Below are 12,942 nucleotides of genomic sequence, written 5' to 3' on the forward strand. Positions count from 1 at the left end.
ACCGCCCGCCGCCTGCGGGACGGGCTGCGGCAGCTCCGCCCCCGGGAGGTGCCGTGAGGGAAGTCACGGGATCAGAGAATCCGTTAGGTTGGGAAAGTCGTCTGAGAGCGTGGAGTCCAACCTGTGGCCGAGCGCTACCATGTCAGCTAGACCATGGCCCTAAGTGCCACGTCCAGTCTTTCCTTAAACACCCCCAAGAGACGGCGACTCCACCACTTCCCTGGGCAGCCCATTCCAATGCCTAATCACCTTTTCTGTAAGAAGTTCGTCCTAATGTCCAACCTAAACATCGCCTGGCACAGCTTAAGACCGTTTCCTCTCGTCCTGTCACTCGTTGCCTGGGAGAAGAGACCGACCTCCACCCTGCGACAGCCTCCCTTCAGGTAATTGTACAGAGCACCAAGGGTGACAGAGTTCAAGAAGCTTTTGGATGATAGTCTCAGGCACATGGTGTGACTCTTGGGAATGATCCTGTGCAGAGCTAAGGTTTGGACTCGATAATCCACGTGGGTCCCAACTGAGGATGTTCTGTGATTCTGTGATCCCTGGGGGAAACAACTAGTGACCGGAGTTGTCCAGGTGCTCCAGGTGACCCTCAGGGTGTGCAGAGCCCCACACCTGAGCCTGGCCCAAGGGCAGGGACTGAGTCTGTGCCAGGACAAGTGCAGTACCAAGGCCTGGACTGGTGCAGGAGCAGAAAGCCAGAAGGCTCAAGCCTGTCTCACAAAAAAAAAAAAAAAAAAAAAAGAAGTCTAGCCTTGGCAAGTGACAAGCAGTACCAGGGGATGTGGCCCACAGGTCTTCCACCTGAGGAAGAGCCACTGAGGTTGGGCAGCCATGGGAAAGGTCTTTAAAAAAAAAAAGAAAAGAAAAAACAAAATTCAAAACCTTAAAAAAACCCCCAACCCCCCTCTCTGTAGAGGTAATGTATTGGGAATGTGACTTTGTGACTGTGTAGGCATGAGCCTGTGTCAGAGTCCCTGCAGGTGCTGTGTGAGACTAACGCAGAAAAGGCTTTTAAAGGGGGAAGGAGGGAATTGTGCTGTGTTCAACACAAACCCAGCCGAAATTACAGCAGTCCACGAGAGCTAAGGACTTGGACAACTGTTAGCATGTTGTCACGGAGGTACAAGACAACAACTTCACTCAGGTAACAAAGTCAAGCTTTAATTCGCAACTAAGTACAATGGCCAAAACTAGTGAACAAGGTGGGTAATAATGGTGCTCCAATGGCATCTGTCAGGTTACAGGTTTGGTGTACCTGTCAGGATTATTTTACTACACAAAGTGTGCACACACACACACACACACACACACACACACACAATGCACATGAAGCTTCTCACTCAAACGGTACCCAAAAGATCCAAGGATTGAAGGATCACTCAGGTATATCTAGTGGGAAAATAATTACTCACCCAGAAGAGAGAGGTAAGGCAGTCAACCCTTTTAAGTCTTTTTGGGCTGGCTTCCCAGCCCTTAGAGGAGGGCTTCTCCTCACAGACCCACTGTTCCAAGGAAAATCACACCCAGGTGGTGTCCAGCAGGGCCCCCACGGATAACCTGGTCAGGTCAGGGCCCCTGGTCATACCTGGTCATGGGCCAGAAATATTTCTGGGCCAAGGCCCCCACTGGCTGAGGACCCTGTTGACCAAGACATTCTGTTCTCATTCCCACCGTGGAGGAGTCTGTGAAAATGAGGGCACAAAAGGTTGGTCATCTCCACGTGTCAGCTGGGGGGGAAGGTGAGTGCTACTACCACACATGCATGAGAAAATCTGATAGGCTTGCCTGAGCATATGAATAGAAACTGATTCAGTTAAGATTTGGTTTTAAACTTTTTATCATATTTTTCTACTGAAAGTAGATTATTTAGATCACTTAAACCAAAGCTTTAACTCACATAAAGCAAAATACTCTTCAAATAATAATGACCTATTTAATGGTTTGCACCAACTTAAGCTAAAACAAAATGTTGCCATTTTGCCTTAGGCAAGTTTGTGAAATCAATGGTAAAACTCACCCCAAAGGTATGCAGCCCTTACGGACTTGGTAGACTAATACATCTAACTCCAAAATGTCTTACAGAGGATGCAAGGGTGAGACATCAAGCTAACTGAAGGTCTTAATTTCTCTCAATTGCAGGCTTGAAATGAGAGGCTACAATGTTTATTGTTAACCATTTTTTAATAATTTAATAAATCAGTTAAATGACATAGCAAATAATGATGTCACTATTATTAATGTGCAATCCTGTAATTCCCCACACTGTAGCAAGATCCGAGTTTATTACTCTTAGGTCTTACTCATTACACACAACTACCACTGAATTACAACTCTATCACTCATCTCTCTGCCACATCTCATTGCTTGTTATCAGGGTGCAGTACAATATGTGTCTGGATGGTTTTTTTAGGTGAGATTTTTTCACTTCAGAAATATCTCCCAAATTCCCCTTCAGTTATGTAGTTCCTACTGTCTGCACATTGTTTACCCTTCACACTTTCTGAGACATACAATTCAATTTTAGTCTTTTCTTTACTTTGTTCCAATTAAGTCTAAGCACTTTATCCTATATGCAAACAGTTGACATACCAGAGCAAGGCTTATCCTGTTAAATATAGTTGTGGGGTTTTTTTCCCCCACTGTTTTTGTACTCACACAGCATCCTGCTCTTAAGTGTTTAATTACAAATCATTGCCCTTGACATGTTCTTTGGACAATCTCTTGGTCTCCTGAGGTGGTCTTGTCTCTTCACAGGGACCTGTACTCCAGCAGGACCTCTCACTCACAAGTTTTAAGAGCTCTGAAAGTTGAAAATATCTATTCTGCTACTTAGAGCATGTTTAGACTTGGTCACCCAGCAAAGCAAGTTCCAGAATAGCTAGAAATTCTTAATAAACAGTAGAATGTTGTTGTATGAGGTGCTATACAAACTTGTAAGAAGCACAGGGTTATTGGCTTCAAATTATGGGCCAATGAGAAACAGACTGACACTTAATGAGAAGCTGAAAGACTGAAAATAAGGAAAAGTTACTTGTGATTAAAATCAAATAAGTAGTTGTTACTGGTACAAGACACAAAAGAGGAATCACAGCTCATATTCAGTTACTGAAAACTAAATCTGCTTCAGTCTTGAAGTACAGTACATGGCATAGACATTAAAAATCTTATTTTGTATATGCTGATATCACACATGATTTGACTTAATAATTCTTCATATGATGCTATAGATAGTCCTGGAATATGTGGCCCACCAGCTCCAGCTGCACATAGAAAGTTGAAAATAATGTCATGAGGGCCTGTTGAAATATTGAGTCATCAGAAAGTGTACAAGAGCACAAGCTGCATAAATCATGGAGTGGAAAAATATTTTTGTACTGTGGTTTAGAAATAATTATGGAGAATTTTGTTGAAAGTAATGCCAAATTTCCTGCTCATTACCTCTAAGTAAGTTTCCAGAATAACATACTAAAGATGATGACATCTTATAACAAATTCTGAAAATAAGAAAGCTCTGAAATACCAATTGACAGTGTTTTCCAATATTCATCCAGAGGATAAGCAACAGAGTCCTGCTGATTTAAATGAACACATGGAAATTCTCTGTACTGGTATATTGAACAACAGTATGTAACTCCAGCAGTTTTCAACAGTGTTGAAGAATTGCCTGTCAATGCTAAATAGAAAAAACACAGTATGCATGAGTCTGTGGAAACTTCAAGAACACTAGTTGGAATAGAATTTCTTCTGTAATATTTAGGGAATGCTTTAGCCATTGGTAAGGTAAAGCCATTTTTCTGGGTTGGAATTTCACGTTTCATCAATGAGTGTGTCCTAGATATATGTAAAATATCAACAGAATATTCAGTCAACTTTATTTAAGTTAACTGATGTTAATTTATATGGTATAATAGTTACAAAATGATCCATACAGGTCCAGAGATTCATCTGTGCACTGCAGTTTACGTGATTAAGATTAAGTCTCTGTATGTAGCTGATGAGCTGCCTATTCATGTGACTACTTCTCTTCTCATAGTGTGTTTTGTGACTTTAGAATATTTTTTGCAATCTTTAAACTTTTTTTATAACTCCATTTTCGTGTCCACCTATGCTATCAAATCTTATTCTATGTATCAAAAGGCAATCACTGTAGACTTTGAATGTCAAACCCCATTAATTTAGCATACAAGGGATTGTTCTTTGAGATTTAATAATTTCAAGCATTTTCTCCTTCTATAACAGTTTCTCTCTTCCTGCTATTTCACTTTGCCTCTGCAGTTCCCTTAATGCAGGAACTAGACCACCTCTTATTCCTAGCTTTGTGTTTTCTCAAGAACAAGAGGTAGCTTATGGGAGCCATCCTTCCCTGATGCACAAGTCTTCAACAAGTTTCAGATATCTCAATTAAAAATCAGTTAGTTAGTTAGAGGAGAAAAAGACAACATAATTAGAAAAACCGTAAAACACTGTTTCCTCAGGCTAATACCCACGGGCTGGTGTAACCTTCTGTCATCCATTTTGTCAGTATTGGTGGGAGCATAGAAACCTCTCAATGATTTATGCATTTGCCTGTTGTGTTCTTAGTTCTGTAAAAGAGCTTTAGCCTCTGTCAGAGGCAGGATGCTGGGCTAGCAGGGTCTTTGATCTTGTTCAGTACATGCACTCATGCTTTTATGGTATTATATTTTTTATAAAATAAGAGAAGTTCTTTTGTTTGGTTCCTTGCTTACCTCTGTATAAGTATTTCTTCTCCTGTACTTCTCTTTATGCAAGCTGAGTTTAAAGGGAAAATGCAAAATATGTCTGGAATATGCTGCTATACAAGTTCAGTCTTACTCTCACTTTTTTCTACCATGTAAACTTTGACTTGTTCCTCCCAGATTCTCACCTAGGTAGAAGAACCCTGTATTCTTGTCTTGTTTCCCCAGCCTTACTAATCTGCATTGTATCCAGTTTATCATTGAGATTTACTGCTTGAATACGGACAGATGAAGATGTTTGTGTTGACACTGTTTTATAATGCCTGATACTCTATTTAAGGTATTCATATTTGTTGTGATGCAGACCATGATCTCGGTCACGTGTAGTGAGTACTGATTCATATGCCAGGGAAGGTGTTGGAAAACACCTGTTTCTTGGATCTGCAGTCTAGATGATTCTGAATGTTCTGATTCATTAGTGACAACAAATGGTGCTCCAGTTTTTGTTGGTAGCAACGTAGAAATCCTAGATTAGGCTGTCAGAGTGCTTTACTGAAGCCTGCTCAAGGTTCCTGAGCCGTGTAGGCACATTGTGAACATTGCTGAAGACAAATTGGCCTGTGCCAATCTGCTTGTGCTGCTGGAAAGACAGGGCAGAGGGGACTCCTGGAAGGAGACTATTGCTACATGTCTCCATGGAAATCTTTAGTAAAAAACAAAGGATTTATTTGAACTAAATGTATAGATGGTGAGGAAAATCAGTTTTGGAGAGCAGGTCTGCTGCTCTTTCTGCAGCATTGTCCCTTGTTCCTTCAGTGACAGCACTGTCACAGCCTGCTCAGCTTTCCAGGGCTCTGATTGATGAAGGTAGGCAGTGGAGCCAGGCTGTTTTGCCATTCCCCTCAGGCTAGTGCCAGAAGCAATCTAATCTGCCTTTTGTTTTCAGATAACTGTGATAATAAACACATTAATTAAATAGACACTTGTATTATTAACATAGTACATAATTTTAATTAGTTAATAGTTACTTTCCAGACATACTTTATTATTGAAACAAGTGTGAGTAAATAAGAATTAGCAGGTCAGAATTATTATTTTTCAATTTCATATGTGTTAAAATACAAAACTGGTGGCAAGTCACTTTGCTGCCTGAGAAGTAGAGCAGAGAGTATAGAGTTCTTTGTTTGCCCCATTCAGCAGGTAGGGAGTTTCTCCTAGATCCTTCACAGCTGAAGTGGGTTGGGCTGGAAGACTGATAAGATGGATGGAGCTCATGTATCTGCAGGTATTTGCAACATGTACCAGGTACAATACCTTTGACGGAAGTTTCTTCATGTCTTCTATGCCAGATTTATACTGGTAGTCGTGGCAGAATTCCCGAAAGATGTCTATACTGCTCTCTAAGAATGAGATTGTACACAGGGTGTGTTCCTAAATTGCTTCTCACATAAACAAGTGCTTCCCAGAGATCCCAACAACAAGTGGCAGGAGTTGTCTTATGCCCTTACTGTAATTGCTACCTCAGTATTGGTAGTAGACCAGGCTGCCTGCCTCTGTACTGGGTGCCTGGATGTCTCCTGTGGGTCTCTTGAGGCGCCACTGTGAAATAATGCAAAGCCATGAAATAACCCTCATGAGTGCTCTTATAGCATGGAACTGAGGCTATATATATCCTGGGATATGGTTTATGAGATATTTGAGAGGCAAAACTTGCTGCAATAATGTTGAAGGATGGTAGTGAATGGAGGGAGTCAATCGCAGAGTGAATGGGCACAGCAAACCTGGTGCAGCTGTAACCAACCGACTTTTGTGATCATTCCCTGGAGTAAAGTGTTCCCAGCACTGTGGCTGTACTTTGTCTGAGAGAGAACAATTTGGAACTGGCAACGGTAGGGTAGTGATAAACGAATTAAGTAATACTTGGGTTTGTCTCATGGCCCTATAACATTCAGCAGTGTAGATATACCCAAAGAAGCAGGTATACCCAGAGGGTCTCTTCCACGTGCACCTGGGAGCTCTCTTGCAGGTTTGCTATAAACCTGAAATGCAGATCTGGTCTTTTGAGCAACCTCAGATTTGCTCTCAGAAGATTAGTAGTGTTTTATGAGGCTTTGAAAGGAAGTTGATATTGGTTTCATTGAAGTCTGTGACGATTTCTGTCATTAGCAGTAGGAGTCAAATTTTATCCTTAGTGAATTCTTTTCTTCTTTTTACAGTAGTAATATTCCATTCCCAACAAATGGCTGTACCAGGATTATTTTCTGCAGCTGAAGTGGCAGCCTGGAGTGAGGTCATGCTGAAGATACTGGTATGTGATAATAGCTACCACTTGGTGGCATCCATGCCATGCTTTATTTAGCTGAAAACTCCATAGCCAGCAAACTGGGAAAACTTTGGGAGTATCTGTCTTGACATTCATTCTTTAAGGGTATTTAAAATAGTTAATCTGGATTGGTGTGCAAAGTGCTCAACATATGCATGACTCACCTTATGCTTGTAATTTAGTGTAGGAGTATATATATTTACTGGCCTTGCAGTTGGCTCAACTAATCAAAGTAAAGTGATTAAACTCTATCTTGCTGCTTTCTTTGGAAGACTGTTCAACTAATTTTTATTCACAGAAAATCTGTTTAAGCTCTTAGATCCTTGGTCTTGACCTTGCCACTTACCTGAGTTTAAAACAAGGTTTGATTTTAGGTAAGTCAATTAGAAATAAAAATAGCACAGATCTGGTTAGGGGGAGAGTGTATTTGAAAGGAGTTCTTGAATCTTTGATTTGCACTTATCAAAGACTCATTCTGGAAAGTGTGAAACATTGGCATTACTAAGGTTTATTAGGAGGTGGAAACAGCTACAGATTCACTTTACCTAACTTTTGACATTTAAATGAGGTGTCAGAAATATATTTCACCAATCAAATTCTTAATTTGGAGGTTTCTATCTGTCTCTGAAGTGATATCTAGCACAATTCAGTTCGATTCTTACGAGTATCTAACTTCGGATTTAAAGCTGTAAACCTGTCCTTCTTGTATTTATTATCAAAGTACTGAGAAAAGAAGCAAGTGTTGTGCTCAGTGGTTGTCAATTAATGGTTGTGCTCAATGATCTTTTCCAAACTAAACAATTCTATGATTCTAAGACAAAATTTTTTAAAATGGCTGGTAAATATGAATACATCAGGTTTTTGGTAGCTTAATGCATATAATAGGATAGTGGGCATTTTTTTGATAGAATTACTCTGATGTAAGGAAAACCAAGAACTTTTTAGCTCTTTAAGACTTGGTCTGCAAGTCCTTCGTCACTTCAGGGGACATAATATAGCAATGAGCATGACATAAGTATGGATGAAATCTAAATAAATGGCACTTGGCTGTTTGTGGACTGATACTAGAACAATATTTCTACTTTTGAATATTTGACCCATAAAATCCACTTGTGATGGTAATGAAATAAAAAAAAACTCTTACAAACACTGTATACTTGTAATCTAATTGCATTATACAATGATGATTGAATAATAGCTGACATTTGAGTGTTATTCATTGCTTTGTTAGATTCTTTAATTTTTTAGAGTAGAGGTTAGAAGGTTTGTGGGTTGTCTTATTTATTTTTACTTAAATTTGAAATAAATATCACTCCTAGGTCATTGGAGAGTTGGTGGAAACCAGATACTTCCCAGCACTTTTGAGACTTTTTTTTCCTACTAGTAAAATCAAAATAAAATGGAACAAAAATTTCTAAACACTTGACAAGCAAATAATCATTATTAATGAATGAGATTGCTACTAGTTTTGGAGGCAATAAAAGATTAACTATCCAAACATTACACATAATTGAAACTCGACGACTTATTTTGACCTGGTGAATCTCCCATTCCTCTCCGTGGCCTGCATCAGTGTGGTGAGAGATGGGCTTTAAAAAAAAGCATGATTCTATTCTGCTAATTTTCAGTTTTATTAAGCAGGATAAAGCAATAATCTGAGTTAATTTCTTCTTGAAAGCTAACCGTTTGATAATCCCAAGAGAAATAAATAACACTATTCCATGTTTCAAACAGAACAACCATGTTAGCAAATGACTGTGAAATTGGGGAACACTTCAGAATTCTCAGTACATCATAGTTCTTCACATCTCTCTAGTCCTTCAACATTGCTAGGCATTTTTGTTATGTACATATTTAAAATTACAGCAAAAAGGCCTGTACTGAAGAAAACTGAATATGAGTCAGCAGTGCCCTGGCAGCCAGGAGGGCCAGCTGTGTCCTAGGGGGCATCAGGCAAAGCATCACCAGCCGGTCAAGGGAGGGGATTGTCCCGCTCTGCTCTGCACTGGGGTGGCCTAACCTTGGATACTGTGTGTGGCTTTGGACACTACAATATAAGAAAGATATTAAGCTATTAGAGAACCTCCAAAGGAGGGCAACGAAGGTGGTGAAGGGCCTTGAGGGGAAGCCGTATGAGGAGTGGCTGAGGTCACTTGGTCTGTTCAGCCTGGAGAAGAGGAGACTGAGGGGAGATCTCATTGCAGTTACAACTTCCTTTTGAGGGAAAGAGGGGGAGCAGGCACGGATCTCTTCTCTGTGGTGACCAGTGACAGGATCCAAGGGAATGGCCTGAAGTTGTGTCAGGGGAGGTTTAGGTTGGATATTAAAGGTTCTTCACCCAGAGGGTGTTTGGGGGCTGGAACAGGCTCCTTAGGGAAGTGGTCACAGCACCAAGGCTGACAGAGTACAAGAAGCTTTTGGACAATACTCCCAGGCACATGGTGTGACTCTTGGGGGTGGTCAGTTATGGGGTTGGACTCGATGATCCTTGTGAGTCTCTTCCAACTCGGCATATTCTGTAATTCTTTGTGATTCTGTGATTCTGTAAAGTATATGCATTAGTCTGCTTCTAGAGGGCAGCAAATGACTGTGTTTTCGTCACAAGAGAAAGGACAAAATTACCATACAGTTCTGCCAGCAAACCAAAGGCACAATCCAGCATCTTGTAGTTAATGGCAAGCTTCCCATTTTGTTTCATGGGAACAGAATCAGGCCCCTATTGCTTTCCTTACTTTCTTCCCTCCTCCACTTTTTAAGTGGATAAATAGTGTGCATAAAATGCACTATACTCCTGTTATCAGTTGTCACTTTTTAAAGCAGGGTGAACTATGGATGGTTTTTATTAACATTCTAAGGCTAAAATTCAGTGGATATAAAATGTACATGACATAAATGTAATATTATTTATCTAAATATGAGCTTATTGGGGTTTCTTATCTGTTTTGTTTTGTGGTGTTTAAAGGAATGTGGATGTTTCTTTTTCTCTGTCCACGCTTCGTAGAGAATAGTGGGGGGTGCCTCTTCTTTTGGAAATAACCCCTAGTGATAAATTCACAGGTGCAACCTAAAGAAAGAAAGACTGTAAGTAATTTTTATTTTAAATGTAATTAACTTTTATTTACATGTGGGTTTTTCTATTGTCTTTATCATAGCCCTGGTATATTCACATGTAAGCTTATACCAGTAGTGTAATCTAAATGATGATAAATTGCCCAAACATCTCATTACTATTCTATTTTTCTTGGTCGGTGATCTATCTCTATAGAAGCTGTTCTAACTTTGTAGCCTCTATGATCCCTTCCTCTTCCTTTTTTTTTCCCAGAAAAAAATACACATCTATTTTCAAAATTTTATTAGTTGAATTTGTGCAGAGCTAGAGGAAAGGGAACTGCTCAGATAGCAACTTCTTCAGAGAGCGTGTTTTGACTCTTTGGCCCTTTGCTTTGGAAGAGCTTAAGTTTTGTGTTCCACATATCTAGAGAACAATCTGGCTGCAGATACAAGCTGATGAAATTATAGAGCTCAAAGATATGATTTGTTCCTCATGATTACCTATGAATGTAGAATGAAAACAGCCACAGTTCAGTACATTCTGTACATTCAGTACATATATCCTCTGGCCTGGAGGGCATTTTTACCAAGTATCAGAGTATCAGAAATAGTGTAACAGAGGCAAGCTCCTGTTGTCATAATTTCAATGCTGTGCAGGTCAAGAAATGGGATTGTTCCAATACAGACTGAAAACCTCTCCTTTAGATGAGAAACATCCCAGAGCCTCTGGGCTGTGGGACAGATAGGATGCCTCTGGTTGAGGGAAAGCCACTGTGGATCATGTTTGCAGCACTCTTGCCAGTGGTGACCTTTCCTGGGGGAGTTTGTTCCTTTGAAGGTGCTCAGAGTCCAGAATTGCTGGGAGGAGGATGCTGTGAACCACGTCTCTTCTGGAGTCTGATGAAGTCTGCAACTATTTTCTTTGTCTCAGAGAGCCCTTACTTCTTTCACCAGTGAACAATTCTAGTGGCAAATCAGATGTCATTTCAGTTGCATTTTAAAAAATTGTACTGGAACTGCCTTTTCCAGGTTGACATTAGTTTTCACTCTGTTTTCAGTGCTGGTGCTGGGTATCTGTTTCTGAAACCATTTACAGTTCTGATTCATTTTTTTAATAGAAAAGTCTAAAGAGTGACTCACACCAGAGTTTCAATTTTTCTTTTCAGCAGTTATGAATAAAACATAATGTAAAGGGAAAAAACCTTTTGTTGTCTACTTCTGAGGAGTACAAAGGAAACATAGAACATTCTGTGTGACTTAGTGCCTGAAAAAATCACAGCAAGACTTCTAGAAAAGTCAAGAGGTGAAATACTTTAGCTAGATATGACATCTTTGAGATGCCTCAAACAAGACACTGTAGAATTTTGCACCCATAAAAAGAGAAGGTTTGTTCTCCAAGGTTTAGATTCAGTTTTTAGCAGCCTAGAAATGATGATGTTTGCAGTGATATAGTTGTTTCTTGGAATAATTCTTCATTACTCATTTTTTTCTGAGAGATTAGCACAGATACTGTCCCACAGCATGCTGTAGTTTAGGCTACTGGGTGTATTACTTCTTGGCTGCAGACTTCTCCAGCATATGGTACTTTATTGTGTTGGCCACAGAAATGTTCTATAGTCTTGCAGTAGCTTTGAATGTGGTTCTGTGGCTTTCAACTTTAATTACGCTTAATAACATAATACATACATAGCAAATAACATTTCCTATATTTAAAGTGTGGTTCTACTTTGAAATGTGATGATTTTAAGATAATTCAAAAAATAAGTTCCTTGTGCTAGTCAAATCATGACTGACTAGTAGCAACAATAAATTTTTCTATCTACCTTTTCTTCAGCAGGGCAGAACCAGCAGAGTCAGTGCCTGTGCTGGACTCTTCAACCTCCATGCAGAAATGCATATGGTGTATTCAAGGGTGAATATACTGCCTTGTGGCAGCTCTGCAAACTCTTCCCTTTTTGAAAAGATACCTTTTAGGATATCTGCCTCCACCCAGCTGAATTTTTAATACAGTTATTACTGGTTAAGCTATCAGTAAAGTTTTGACTAGATCTCAGTAAACAACTCAGTCTTTTATTCACGTTTCAGCAATGACATCAGAATGAATCAATAAAGATAATTTAAAAATCTGGACATTGCTGTCACTTGTTTCTTTCTCGTGCTGTAGAGAGACGATTATGCTGAGGTAGGGTTTTTGTTTTGCTTTCTTTCATTTAGTTTACAGGATTTTATTGTCAGCCCTTTTAAACTAGCCATGCTTTCATTTTGATACAGAAAAAGACAAGTAAGCCAGCTTGACAGGCACAAGCTCAAACACAAAGCAACTGGGAATAACCAAGGAAAGTTTGAGACTTAATTTAGAGCTGTCAATACCTTCCTGGTATATAGCTTACCTTGTATCGGGGCATAAGTATTCTGTGGGCACAAGAGACAGCTGTGCTGTGTGATGCCTTTGGAGCTGGAGGAGCAGCAAGGGTGCGGAGGACAGCGCTGGCTCTGAGAGCCATCCAAGCGAACTCTCTGCTGGCTGCGGTGGCTGATGGATGTGAGGTGGTGTCTCTGCACAGCAGTGCGCAGGGCAGCTCACCTGGAGGTCTCTGCAACAGGCTCCTTTCTTTGGACAGGAGATAGCTTCAATTTCCTACAGAGAAATGGTTATGATCTGTTCCTAGTTTATTGCACAAAATTGAAAACAAGCAGGAAGTCAGTCCTTCTACTTTAATAAAACTGGCCATCTTTACAAGCCAGTAAAAAAACCAGAACCGCCTGAGATTGACGGGAGTGAAGTAAGTGAAATTAGCCTTTGTTGATGCTTTGAATTTCCTAAAAAATCCATCCAATATCTCACTCAGAGCACATGTGGAGGCA

The 12,942-nt window shown here is 40.1% G+C and overlaps 1 long non-coding RNA gene across 2 annotated transcripts; it reads left to right on the forward strand.

Moving 5' to 3' along the window:
- The first annotated feature begins 5 nt into the window (after positions 1 to 5).
- LOC120324382 lies at positions 6 to 12,225 on the forward strand. 2 transcript variants are annotated; one of them, XR_005565651.1, is made up of 4 exons: positions 6 to 383; positions 6,920 to 7,400; positions 9,989 to 10,107; positions 11,915 to 12,225. It is a non-coding gene; the product is annotated as an uncharacterized LOC120324382 (long non-coding RNA). The 2 variants fall into 2 exon arrangements; XR_005565650.1 differs by lacking the exon at positions 11,915 to 12,225 and having other exon boundaries at positions 6,920 to 7,011.
- Positions 12,226 to 12,942: the final 717 nt, after the last annotated feature.

The sequence above is a fragment of the Pipra filicauda genome, unplaced genomic scaffold (genome assembly GCF_003945595.2).
Source record: "Pipra filicauda isolate LSUMZ 115617 unplaced genomic scaffold, ASM394559v2 scaffold509_size397805_pilon, whole genome shotgun sequence".
NCBI lineage: Eukaryota > Metazoa > Chordata > Aves > Passeriformes > Pipridae > Pipra > Pipra filicauda.